The 13,966-nt window shown below is 48.2% G+C and overlaps 1 protein-coding gene across 1 annotated transcript in view; it reads right to left on the bottom strand.

Annotated features, from left to right (window-relative positions):
- Positions 1-13,966, bottom strand: part of PDE2A (phosphodiesterase 2A) — a 233,275-nt gene that overhangs the window by 182,979 nt on the left and 36,330 nt on the right. The gene's annotated exons all lie outside the window — the stretch shown is intronic.

A 13,966-nucleotide genomic window follows, 5' to 3' on the forward strand; every position in this document is an offset into this window, starting at 1 on the left:
ATCAGGCCATATTATCGGGGGCCAACGTTACCTGAACCAGCCCTAGCCCCCCCCCCGCCCCCACTTCACCAACCCAAACTGACCAATGTAGTGTCGTATGATCAAGCAACTCTCATGATGAACTTAGTGTGGATAGGCGTCATCCAGCAGTGGATTGGCAAAGGGCTGTTTATTGTTATGATTGACATCTTAATTATCATAGCCTCACCTCTGTGATACAATCCAGCAACTGGGACACAATTGACCCTGGGGTATTGACCTCCTAGCTGTCAAGGTGCCCCACTCGTCCGTTGCAGATGCACCTATGTAGAACTCCTTTAGCACCGTAAGTAACCAACCGTGCTAAATCGGAGGTGTGGGATAGATCCATTGCAAATTGGTGGTACATGGTGGTACATGTTGTTTATGTTGTTTATTGTGAAAATTCGGTCACAGTTCTTATGATCACTGTTACATTGCTTTTATGGCTTTATTTTGGTGATTTCGAAAAGTTTTTTGGTTTGGCCATGTTTGTTTGTTGTAGTACGGAGTTAGATGGATGGCCTTAATCTAAGTTGTCTTATGGTTGTTGTTGTTTGACTTGCATCCCACTGGAATTTTTGCACACAGTGTTGGTGTACAGTGCTTTTTTCTGGAATTTTTGCTGTTTTATTTCCTGGATTTCAGTTTGTCCCATAGTCACATAGTCACTTTACGATGTTTTTTCATGTTTTTGTTTTTTGTTTGTTGCACCCGATTCAAGAGCCGAATGGCTCACAGGGCTATACCTAATAAATAAACTTGAAACTTGAAATGGACCCATTGCAAATGAGCCATCCACCCGCAGCTCAAAGGATGCCCTCCCTCGCACGAAGCCGCGAAGACAACGAAGGGGACGTAGAAAAATCGACACAACGCATTCGCCAACTCAAGAGCCACCTTGCGTTTCACAGCTGGCCTGCAAACAATCAGGTGATGCATAAACGGCTCATCATGTGCTGATTTCAAAGGTTAAAACAAGACCTGCCCGATTACCCAAGGAGGCCCCATTGTGAAGCAAATCACTTCCTGTCCATTCCAATCGCAGCGCTCGACCTGAAACCCTGCGATCACGGCAGTCCCAAGAAACCCACGGACGCCCCCCCCGCCCCCCCCCCCTGGCTGAAGATGCCTCAGGAGGAAGGCACAAGAATACATTTCATCAACATCGACATCATCATTATTATCGTCATCATCAGTCATACTCAATCCGCTGCTGGATTCGGGCCACCCCAAGCAAACAACATCTCCTTAATGGGCCAGCGATGCAGCTCTCAGCCCTGCATTATGGGACCTTTCTTTCCAGAGACGAGGCTCTGGTCTAACAGTGTTTGAGACGAGGCTCTAAAGAAAGCTGTCTCTGTGGTGTGAACCAATCAGTTTCAAAGACAATGCATATATCACGAAAGCATGTGCTTTTGTTTGCATGTTTACTACAAATATGTGTGGTTAATGCAGACACGATTCTTTGCAAAAGGGTTCTGTTTGGTGTTTGAACATCGTAACACAACTGTTTTATTGCCATAAAGGGTAAAACCTATTCTTATATATCAACCCAGCGCCTGATCATTAAGAGTATTGGGCAAAATATCAAATTTTAAGAGGAACGTTCTGAAAAAAAGATGGAAACCTCTGAGGCTGGATGTAAATATATATTTTTTAAATATTAGTATGGTGAATTTGTACACATTTGAATTTATCAGCTGAATATTACGATGTATCCACCTTTGACCCGGCACTTCGGAGGCAAGGGCCGGTGGATCACATGCACATTTGTGAAACTCCCAAACCTGCTTTGGCTGCAAGGTGGCCAGGCGATGGCGACGCAATGCTTCATGAAGCCGTCTGCGTAGATGTGCGAGTGCGTTATCCCCGGTAAGTGTGCATTTCCTCCAAATGCTCCATTTTCCACCCACACGTCCCCAATTGATAAGAGCCTTCCGTAGTGATTTTCTGAAGAATTATTATTACTACATAAGCCTTGAGAGGCAGTGGCATTATTGCTGATGACCAGTAGAGAGCATCAGTCAACGTTATACTTTATCTGTCACACAGCCAGTGGGAGAAGTTACAATAAAAGCCTCATGGTATTAGAATACCATTTGAGTCAATGTTCATCCTCGATCTGTCAGAATCATTCGAGTGGCGCTCGAGAAATTCAAAACATACTTTGGAATTGAGATTTGACAGGCTGCAATACGACACACAAGTCACACAAAACAACACGGAATTGACTCTCATGCTGAAGATCCCACTGCTGCCAGTAATTTCGATTTAAAGCTTTCGTGACTGCAGGGATTCATCTTCTTGGTTCTTTCGGTAAAGTCACGTAGAATGGAAATAATAAAATAATAAAAATAAAACATAATAAAATAATTCTCACGACGTTTCGGCCACAACACAAGCAGCCGTCCTCAGGTGAAGAACAGGTCTGTCAGACAGCGTCTGAATGAACACCACCAGGCTTGGCAGCGTATATTTAAGCTGGGTTGGAGGGGGAAGAGCGCCTTGACAAATGAATTTGCATATCAAGAGGAATTTAGCATATGTATTATTTTATTATTTCCATTCTACGTGACTTTACCGAAAGAACCAAGAAGATGCTGCCAGTAATGTCGATGGAATCTCAGAAGCTTAACGATATATTTTTTTGCGTGCAAATCTCAGCAGAATGTGAATATAAGATCACTGCAAAAAAAAAATGTTCTAGCTACCTCAGGTGGTATCAGCAGTGAAATAACTTCGTCTGGGCTTAAGGACTATTCCACATTAGCATCGTTCATTTAATCAATAGCTAACGGCCGTCAAGATGATTAGAAAAAAAAATCAATCGGCTCTGCGCTCTCTCTCTCTCACGAGGGCCGTGTAATAAAAAAAAATGTATTCGCTCGTGCCCAACTGCACCAAAGACCTCTTCTCATGTCACCTCGTGGGACCGTGCGCACTCGCGCGCACGGTCCAGCGCGCACATCGGTCGCTTGTACCCCGACCTCCGGGGACCCATCGGCGGAATTACAAACCCGCGCTTTTCGGTTAAGGGGTGATGATGTGAGCATATCGTGTCAGTTTTTTTCCTCCCCTCACTACTGGAGCACGTCGTCGTAACAGATCGATCGATCAATTCTCCTACCGGACCAGAAGAGAGAAGCTCTTGCCCCCACCCCCCCACGCCACCCACCCCGCTATTTCACCCGCAAAAAATGGCGACTAAACACGAGGCTGACTTTGTAAAAAAAAAAAAACACACAACGGTCGATTTGTATATATGTACGTTGAACTTCTTTCGCACCGCACGTGGGCAACCGTGCTTCAATCGGTGGTGCGGAGCGGGGGGGGGGGGCGGGAACTCGCGAAGGGCAATTAAAGACGAAAATGTAATGCTTTGCTCAAATGGTGCAGTCACCATTTGAGCTTTCTGCTCCCGACAGAAAATCCCATCGCTGATCACAAGTATGGATCCGAGCCCCCCCCCCCCCGCCCCCCATACAAGGATTGACAAATTCCTGTGGCAACCGGCATCCTGATCACACAAGCAGGCAAATCAAATGCTCGCTCGACTTTACACCCAGATGGAGGCACTCCATTCAAATGGGAGGCATGCTTTTTATTTATTTTTATTGAATTACCTACATCAAGGGAAATGTAAAAACACCCAGAGAGGTGCCCATCAAGTGAACTATGTTCGGGGAAAGGCTGCGAGGATGTGAAACCTTTGATGCCGCTTTGGCGTTTCAGACCATCAGTCAGACAGTATTTGCTCGGGGCAAGCTCACTCTCAAGAAGGTAAACAGACACACGTTGGTACAACGTCACAGCTGCGATTGTACACTTTTATTGTTCATTCTCATATTTAGGTTTCTTTTTCGTATGAGCCTACGGCCGGACTATCCTCAAAGTGCTCGATAAAATTCTAGATTTGAAGTTTTCGTGACTGCAACGATCCATATTATTTGTTTCTTTCGGTAAAGTCACGTAGGTGGGAAAAAATAATGAAATAAATAAATTTAATCACGACGTTTCGATTGCTTGTGTTGCAATCGAAACGTCGCCCTTTTATTTATTTATTTTCTTTTTCTTTTTTCACCTACGTGACTTTACCGAAAGAACCAAAGAATACTCGATCAAACTTTCAAATCTGACCAAACATACAAAGACGTAGCAGGACCTTCCTGAAAAAAAGTCATGAGACTCAGTGAGGCTCTTCATTGTAAATCGTTTTTGTTACATAATTTGATAAATAAAGAAATGGAACATCTTGCAAATGTTGATATTCAAATATCCCTCTAGGACTGAATCTATTAAAGGCCCTTGTGATGAGATGGTAGAGAAGCCTTTCCAAAACACTGCCTGCTCCGCATGCATGCTAGCTTGGTCTTCAGCTCCCTGTGATCTTCGTGCAGGATGTATGTGTGTGTGACACGGTGTGGTAGTGTAGCGGTTAGCATGCGGCTCTACGAAGCTGGCAACTCGCCTTCGATTCCCGCTCACGGCCAACACCTAGGTTGACTCAGCTTCAAATTAGTACCCAGTACGGTGTGTAAACATCGCCACCGGGGAAACAAAAGCGGCCGGGCGTGATGCTGACCACCCATGCCCCCGTGTGCCATGCCGGCCTTCGTAGGTGCTCACCAACAGCACTTTCCCCGAAAGCCTGTTTCGGCTATACGTGGGATCTTTGTCTTTAGTTCGCCGACACGCTGCAAGAAGGCAATCTTGGCCGTGGGCGAGGGGAACCTCCCTCAAGAGGCCCTGCAGCCCAGAGAACGAGCGATGGGATCAGCGCGTGTGCGGGCGCCGCGTGTATCCTTTGCTCAGCGGGATGGCCAGGGGATAGCGAAGGCTTAAAGAGGCCTTCCTTCAGCAGTGGATTAATCATCGCCGACGATAGCAATGAAGGACGAGACGTGCAGTGGTTATCGCAACGCACCGCTACGAACCGTAATTGCGCGATTTTCGACTGCCGGCCACGGTTTACAAAAAACAAATCTACCCGCGCTGAGCAGTTGCGGGTGAAGTATGGTCCAACAAACCCCGCGGCCGACAACGCTGCGAGGAGGTTTTTATCTGGCAGTGGATTGACAGAGGCCTCAAGATTGCGATTTGAGAGTCTCGATAAAAGAAAGCATTCACCTCGTAAAGGTAAACAACAACATCGCAGGCAAACAGCGAGATCACAGAGGCCTTCCGTTGACCTCCAGAACCTAGCGTTCGCTCCAAAAAGACTCGCAATCAGTTCGTTACTAAATTCCAGTTGGCCAATTATGAGATCGTGTGCGGCGGGGTAAAGTGCGGGTACATTATCTCAGAATGCTGGATAATTTGGGGGCCATGCTACGCTTAGCAGCGATAATAAATAACGATAATGATAAGAGGCAGCGAGCCCATTCCCCATTTTTCCATCCCCTGTTCATAACCGGGTTGGGCTTTAGCTGATGGTGTGAACGTCCGTCACAACGTGATGTAATGGACCTCAATAAAATGTATATGTAAAAAAAAAGAATGATAAGAATGTTTAGTTTAATATATTTGCCCTGTTCATGCTAAGTGCATCTCACGATTGCCGAGAAATCACAGACGAGCGAGAAAGGCAGCAGCCTGCGCTACCAACAATTGCCCAGGTTCTGCTGTCCTCGACATAGTGAGATGTCTTGAGCCTATTAATGAGTGTAGGGAGAAGGGTGCTCGTTAGATTATATCCAGATAGTAGAGGAACAATGGCAGGGGTTTTCAGGCAGAGAAAGAAGATGATTGGACCGAGGTGACAACATAGACACCCAGAGACAGACGTGTGTGTGTTTGTCTGGGTGTGTGTCTGGGTATGTGTGTGTGCATGTTGACACAGTAGGGGGCACAGGTGGTACATCAGCCAGTTATCTCGGTCATCTCAGTCATCTCAGTCAGTCGACCCGTGGCACCTGGGTCTACCCCGTGACCTCCTGCCAGCGGGCGTTCGACTCCTTCACGTGGCCTCAAGGTGCACATGGCCTGGCACAAGCGTCGTGGTGACGTCACCGCCACTTAGTGGCGAATGGCGGTTGTTGTTGTTGAACTTCCTTCGTATGTAGCCAACCGTGCTAATCGTAGGTGCAGGGAAAGGACAACAAACTAAACGCAAAAAGCAGTTCTAAAGAAATGAGTTTTCAATCTAGACGATGATTTAAAAGTGCATAGCTTTAAAAGTGCATAGACTTGCAGCAAGCACTTTGTGTGCGTGTGTGTATATATGTGGGGAGCGGTAGTGTAGCGGTTAGCGCGCTGCGCTATGAACCCGGCGACACGGGTTCGATTCCCGCTCACGGCCAACAACATTGACGATTATCTGAACCGGTCCCGGGCCTTCCCTAGGTCGACTCAGCTTGGTGTGGTGTGTAAACATTGTGCCACTAGGGAGACAAAGGCGGTCGGGCGTGGTGTTGGCCACCCACCCCATCGTGTACCGTTCCGGCCTTCATAGGTACTCGCTAACAGCACTTGCCCCTACAGTATGTTAAGGCTATACGGGGGATCTTTGTCTTTATCTTTGTATGCTGTATAGGAGAGAGCGGAGTGGAGGAAGTTCTTGATGCTAGGCTTTCAGCGATGCAGCTGACCGCAGGCAGGCAATTCCAGACTCCGGTAGAGAAGAGCGGAGAAGTAGCGATCTCCCATCGCGAGTAGCATGCACAACACGCGCCACTGTTTGTGCTTCTGTTGCCGAAACCATTTGAACAAGTTCACCTTCAAAATGACTTGAGCAAAATTAAGTGGAACACATGGCAACTCCGTTCATCCGTTTGCTTGCCATTACCTCATCGTTATTTCGAGCGTGCCGTTGGCATTGGTGCCACGAGACAGTGCACCCACGGCGGAATAAGCGCATGGCCGTGAGCCAGCCCTGTGCGTTTGGAGAGGAAGCAGATATGGTGGAACTACTTCTCAAACCTCTTTCAGTGGCCTCGTTTATCCACACGTGTGCTTTCCCGTGCGCTACCGCTACAGAGTTGCGCTCAGCGCATGGCAAACGAAGTGGAAGCCCACATTTGCGGGATTTTCCGGGGTCATTTGGTGACCCTTCAATCCGTGACACTTGAGAACCCGGTTTAATCGATGGTGGTTCAAACCTACGATGCCGGCTCAACGCTCTGACCCGTGGCACCACCCGGCCCCCCCGCCCAACCAATGGCTCGATCAGCAGTTGACATTGTGACAGGAAATTAATAGTAAACGTCCGTCTGCGCAGCATGCCTAACAAGGCACGCCGAACGACAAGGCGAGTCTGCATATCATCAAGTGATCAAGGAGCCATCATCAAGGCAGACGGGTGCGCGCATCTGCAAGGCATTGTTACAAGGGCCATCACCATTTCACCAGGACAAGAGGGTAACGATTTTTACAATTTGTGCAAAAAGCGAATTCATTTCATCGTCTATCAGGAGCACAGCCTCGTGGTTGAACAGCACCGAGAAGAAAAGGCAAGCTTTTAGAGATGATAAATTATAGATGCATCTCACAAAAATAAAATAAAAAATAAACATGAATCCTTACAGGATGCAGCGAGCATTAACATGTCATGCTCAACAAGGTAGAGCTCGTGGCTGGAACTAATGCGAGAGCCTCCCTTCATGATTTATCTGTTCTTCTTGTCGTCTGAGTGGTTAATGGCTATGGGTGCACATCCACGGGATGAAATCAGATGGATGAGCAGCATTGTGGGTAAACGTGCGACCAGGTTTTGTGAGTGAACAACAGCAGCGGTGGCAGCCTTGAAAAGAGAGTCACCAATGTTGCCTCGATTAACCCTGACAAGTTTAGGAGCGACGCATTGATTCGTCGATTAATGCCAATTTATACACGCCGAAGGACATCCATTCAAACCCGCGCGCGATATGTAATTATAATCAATTATTTCGACAAAGCTAAACTGCATCAAAAACGATCCATGAGAAGTCACGTATCGGCGAATAGAGCGAACAAAACTGTACGAATGATAAGAGATTGAAAAAAGAACCAGACGCCGGGCATACGTTTGGTAAATCGAATCGCGACTCTCGGAACCGCGACAATTCACCGAATCGCCCACAGCTGGAAGACATCTTCTTGGTTCTTTCGGTAAAGTCACGTAGAAGGGAAGTAATAAAATAATAAAAATAAAACATAATAAAATAATTCTCACGACGTTTTGGCCACAACGCAAGCAGCCGTCCTCAGGTGAAGAATGAAACACCACCAAGCTTGGAGCGTATATATTTAAGCTGGGTTGGAGGGGGGGAAGAAGAGCGCCTTGACAAAAGCTTGAAAAATGCTTACATCTCTGGACTGAGAAACAGCAGCGGCTGAAACCCCAGAGGATCGGGCAAACCAAAATAACAAGAAGAGTAACTTTTTTTTCGAAATCCGTAACAAACAAAAAAAAGAGCTGCAATGCACTGTGGGTGAATACGAGACGGTGGGGTCCTTAGAAAAAAAAAACGTCACAAAGCATTCAGTTAAAAGAGCAGCACGCGGCTCCGGAACCTGCAGGAGGTTTTTGCCGACCCCCGGTTGGTGCTCGATTTAATTACCAGCGAAACGTCGTACTCCTCAATGGTAAATGTTGTGGATTTACTCTCCAACACACCGGTGGGCTGAAGCGGTAACTAATTGGCGTTTTGTTTCGCGTGACACATCCCTTAATAATTGGCTCTGTCGGGTGGTGGACGGTTACGACACATTTATATTTACGCGATCAAACCCCCAAAAGCCTTCATTATCAATAACATCTGGCCAGCTAAAGCCTGCCACGTGTTCAACCGGACAAAAGCATTGCCCCCTCGTTTCTCGTTTTGACATTGGGGCCGGGCCCAGGTATTGACGTCAGCGGGAGTCTAATAAAGTCGCGCGGTGACAGACGGCAATGCCCACGGAAGAGAGAGGGCCCAGCCACTCCACCAGGAACGCACAGACGGACGGACGCCAGCTGCTGCCACTGCCGTCACCGCTGCCCGATTCGTCCGTTTGATCTCGGCCGGATAACGTGTCGGGTTCCACCTCCCAGTCAAAATAACTGTGCGTTGACTGTCGCCCTCTGGCTGTGCGGATTTCTTTTTACTCCCCCACCCACCGGCCTGCCCGCCCCTGCGAGATGTAATCGACGGCGACCCACGATTCGTCGTAAGCCCAAAAAGTAACGTTTCACCGACGCAAATTTGCAAATGCGCTTACGTGCGAAATTGGGTATATTGTCAATCCACTTCTCGATGGTGGCCTCCCCCCCCCCCCCCCACTGCAATTGCCATGCATTTCGTGGAGGTCGTTTGACAAGACTGCGCCACGGGTTGTTGAAGGCAGTGGAGCATAGAAGTAAAGTACAACTATGTTGTTTTTTTTGTCCTACACTATCCTCTGCTAACCGTCATGTAGGCCCGCTGCAACCTATCGCAATAATTCGGTGGTCACCCATCAACGAACTATGCAGGCTGAAACCTGCTTAGCTTCTGAGCTCTGAAGCGATAGGACCCATCCCGGATGATTTGGCGATTTTGCAAATATGAAAATAAATTTATTTGAAGCTTTCGTGACTGCAGGAATCCATACTCTTTGGTTCGTTCGGTATAAAATAAAAAAAAATACTTGAATAAAAAAATATTTTATACCTACGTGACTTTACCGAAAGAACCAAAGAGTATGAAAATATTTGTTTTAATGCTGAAAGGTGCAACTGCCTGAAATTGCTTGCACAGCACAGTTATCAATGTTATTGTTCAACGTTTCTTGCATAAGCAGACCTGCTCCCAATAGAATGGAAATGCAATGTTCTAATAAGTCAGCCTGCATTTGTACTCAAATGAGACACTCAAACCCTGGGTGAGATACGGCGGAGACTGCAGCATCATCTTGCGTTAACCCCAGGATGTTATGAGCACTCACTGGTGTCCTGAGGCACTGCGTGTGTGCGTGTCTGTCGTGTGCATGTGAATGCATACACGTGTGTGGTGTGTGTGGTATGGTGGAGAGCGGTCGTGTAGCGGTTTGCACGCTGCGCTACGAACCTGGCGATCCGAGTTTGATTCCTGCTCACGGTCAACACCTGTCACGAATATCTGAACCGATCCTGGGCCTCCCCTAGGTTTACTCAGCCTCAAATGAGTACCCGGTGCGGTGTGTAAACATCGCCACTGGGGAGACAAAGGCGGCCGAGCGTTGTGCTGGCCCGCTCACCCACCCCCTCGTAGGCCGTGCCGGCCTTAATTGGTGCTCGCCAACAGCACTTGCCCCAACAGTGTGGTCAAGGCTATATGGGGGATCTTTGTCTTTAGTGTGGCGGGGAGCAGTATTGCAGTGGTTCGATTCCCGAACATGGCCAACATCAGTGACGAATGTCTCAACCAGTCGTGTGCATCCCCTAGGTTGACTCAACCTTAAATGAATACCCATGTAAACATCAGCACTAGGGGAGATAAAGGTGGCCAGGTGTGATGCTGGCCATACAACCCTGTTTATGTGCTGTAGCGGTCTTCAAAAGGTGCTCACTCACTGCACTTATCTCAACAGAACAAGGTGATCCCCATGCATGTCTGTGCATTTGTGCATGTACGTGACAAAGAGACAGATCCCCCGTGTAGCCTTAACCGACTGTTTGGGGCAAGTGCTGTTAGCGAGCACCTATGAAGACCGGCACGGCTGCTGGGTTCGCAGTGCGGTGTACTAACCACTGCGCCATCACTCCCCATATGCACACACATATACAATTGTGTGTGTGTCTCTATGTGCATGCATGCACACATATGTACGCGCGCACGAGCGTGTGCACACACGTGTCTAAACGATTACTCCCGGGTCACCGCATCATGCTCCATGTTGGCACATCCGGATTTATTCATCCAAGCGCAGTAATTTTTCCAATCGACCCCCGAAGCAGTGCGACATAGACTCCTTAAACATACCGCTTACACTGCATAAACCCACACACACACACACACACGTTTTTTTTTACAGACATACACACAAATGTAATTCCACGGGAATGGAAATACAAGACCAATGCAGGCATGCAAGACACAGTTGATGAAATCGGATCTTCACTGCATTGCACTACCTGCTGTGTGTAAAGAACAGTTTTTAAATTACTATAACAAATGATGACGATCGTGTTCAATCTTTGCGATTGTCACGCTCAGTATCTCATCATGTGCGTTCGTTACCAGGGAACGGGACTACACCGGTGGATGTGTTAATTATTTGCCGAGGGAACCCCTCGAGACGATTTTTTTCAAGGTGGGACTTTGAGAAAAATCCCACGACTGAGGCTTGGTGAGAAGTTAACCCAAGTGCCGGTGATTGGAGAAACACCACGACCACGACCACCACGTGCTCGAGGAGGTTCCGACTCAACACCGGCACCGACTTGCCGCCGCGCGGTTCCACCACACCCGACAAGCCACTGTGATCACCAAACCCAAATAACCAATCAGGCACAAGCCTGCTTGGCTTCTGGCACATTTAGGATGAGTTCGCCGAAATAGGGATAGAGATGCCGTGGTAAGAGGTTATATAGGTCAGAGAGGGGGGAGGGGCAAGGGAGGGGGGTAGGGGGAGGGGATCGCGTTGCGTGGATGTTAGGAGAGGGACGTGAAGCTGGACGGGGGGGAGTGGGAGGCTGAGAGAGCTGGGGGGGGGGGGGTGCGCGGGGGGGGGGGGGGATGCAACAACAACGCCACTGCAGCAACAATGCCAATGAAGCCAACAATGCCACTGCAGCAACAATGCCAATGAAGCCAACAATGCCAATGAAGCCAACAATGCCAATGCAGCAGCAATGCCAATGAAGCCAACAATGCCACTGCAGCAACAATGCCAATGAAGCCAACAATGCCAATGAAGCCAACAATGCCACTGCAGCAACAATGCCACTGCAGCAACAATGCCAATGAAGCCAACAATGGCAATGCAGCAGCAATGCCAAACGCTGTGGATACAATTAACTCGGCAACATAGACTAGTGCCCGGCAAAAATTTGCTTGCTGTGGTTTTCCCACCTGATGACGATTGCTCGTGTTGCAATCGAAACGTCGTGATTCATTCATTTTATTTTATACCCACGTGACTTTAACGAAAGAACCAAAGAGTATGGATCCCTGCAGTCACGAAAACTTCAAATCTAGATTGGCCGAAATATTTTGTGTGTGTGTGTTTCGCGTGACAGTTAGCACGCTGCGCTACGGATCCGGCGACCCGAGATCAATTCCCGTTCACGGCCAACGATTATCCTAATCAGTCCTGGGCATCCCCTAGGTCGACTCTGGGGAGACAAAGGCGGCCAGGCGTGGTATTGGCCACCCACCCCTTCGTGTGCTCGCTAAAATCACTTGCCCCAACAGTCTGTTAAGGCTATACAGGGGATCTTTGTCTTACATGCGCGACTATTGAGAAGGGGAAGAGGTGCTTTATTATTTTGCAATATTTAGTCAAACCCACAGCGTATTTGACTGGAGGGAACTGCGCTGCAGAGCCTTCTGACTTGCAAGGATATGAGTCACAGGATGGGCCGGTATTGTTGTCATAGAAATGAAACACAGGCATTTTAATAGCGCAGCCATGCACATATATCTTGCCTGCAATGATTGCATCTCTACCAGCGGGATCCCTTTTGTTTGCGTGTGTAGGTGTGTGTGTGGGGGGAGAGGGGGAGCGATTGCGCCGTGGCTAGCGTGCTGTGTTATGAACCCGGCGAACCGAGTTCCATTCCCGCTCGTTACCAATATCATTGGCGGATATCCGAACCGGTCCTGGGCCTCCCCTACGTCCGCTCAGGCTCAAACGACGACCTGAACCGGTGCATAAACAGCGCCGCTACGGAGACAGAGGCGGCCAGGCGTGATGCTGGCCACCCACCCCCTCGTGTGCAATGCCGGCCTTCATAGGTCTTCGCTAAGAGCACTTGCCCCTATAGTCTGTTGACGTTATATGGGGTATATTTGTCCTTGTATATGTATATAAACACACGTGCGAGCGAGTGTGTGTGATGTATTGCCTTCTTGCGCCAGTGAAGCCGCTAACTCCAAACAATATAATTTTTCATTATTTTGATTCGGGGGTTAAAAGGTTCACCGCAGAGCCTGTGCTGTCATGAGTGTGGCCGGAGAAAGGTTTGGCTGATCTGACGGCGTGGTTTGGGATTGCTTGGTAAAGTTATGCAGTCGGAAAATTCCAGCGCTTCGACGGCTAGAAAGCCAGGTTCACGCTTGATCAACCGAGTGCCCAACCATTCTAGATTTGAAGCTTTCGTGACTGCAAGGATTCATATTTAGGTTTTTTCGGTAAAGTCACGTAGGTAAAAACCATAATAATAAAAAGTGGGCCGTTCCCCCCCACCCGTCAACCATTATATATACGGGTGGTATCTCTTGTAATCTCTCATTTACTTGATACAGCTGTCGTGCTGTGACGGTTCCACCTGAAGACGGAAGCTTGTGTTGCCTCCGAAACGTCGTGATTTTTATTTTTATTTTATTTTTATTTTACTTTTATTAATTTAAATTTGAATTTTTTACCTACGTGACTTTACCGAAAAAACCTAAGAATATGAGTGCCCAACCAGTTGGGGTGGTGCGGTGACATGGTCCAGCCCAAGCTCACCTGTGAAAAGGAGCTTTATAGCGCATCGGATTCCTCCAGTAACAAATACACATTCTGGAGTTCGCAGTTGGAAGCTAGCATGCCCCGCCCCTGTTATCACTGCGGGTGTGTTAACCATAACGGACACGAAAGGTCACTCGGCATCTTTCGAAATGCGCCGGGCCACCGCGTGCGAGCGTCGTGGTTCCAATTTTTTTCCACAGGCGTAAAATTAGCCGCCAATTTTGCTCGCTTGGGATAGCACGAAGCGACCATCGACTGCTCGGTTGAGATTACACATCGCAATCCCCTGGCACGCTTTTGTCCAGTGGCAGGCCGTTGCCAAGTCACCTCGTGCCACACGGGGGCAGCTGCT

The sequence above is a fragment of the Lethenteron reissneri genome, chromosome 16, assembly GCF_015708825.2.
Source record: "Lethenteron reissneri isolate LAM-NWPU_2019-01 chromosome 16, ASM1570882v1, whole genome shotgun sequence".
Classification (NCBI taxonomy): Eukaryota; Metazoa; Chordata; class Hyperoartia; order Petromyzontiformes; family Petromyzontidae; genus Lethenteron; species Lethenteron reissneri.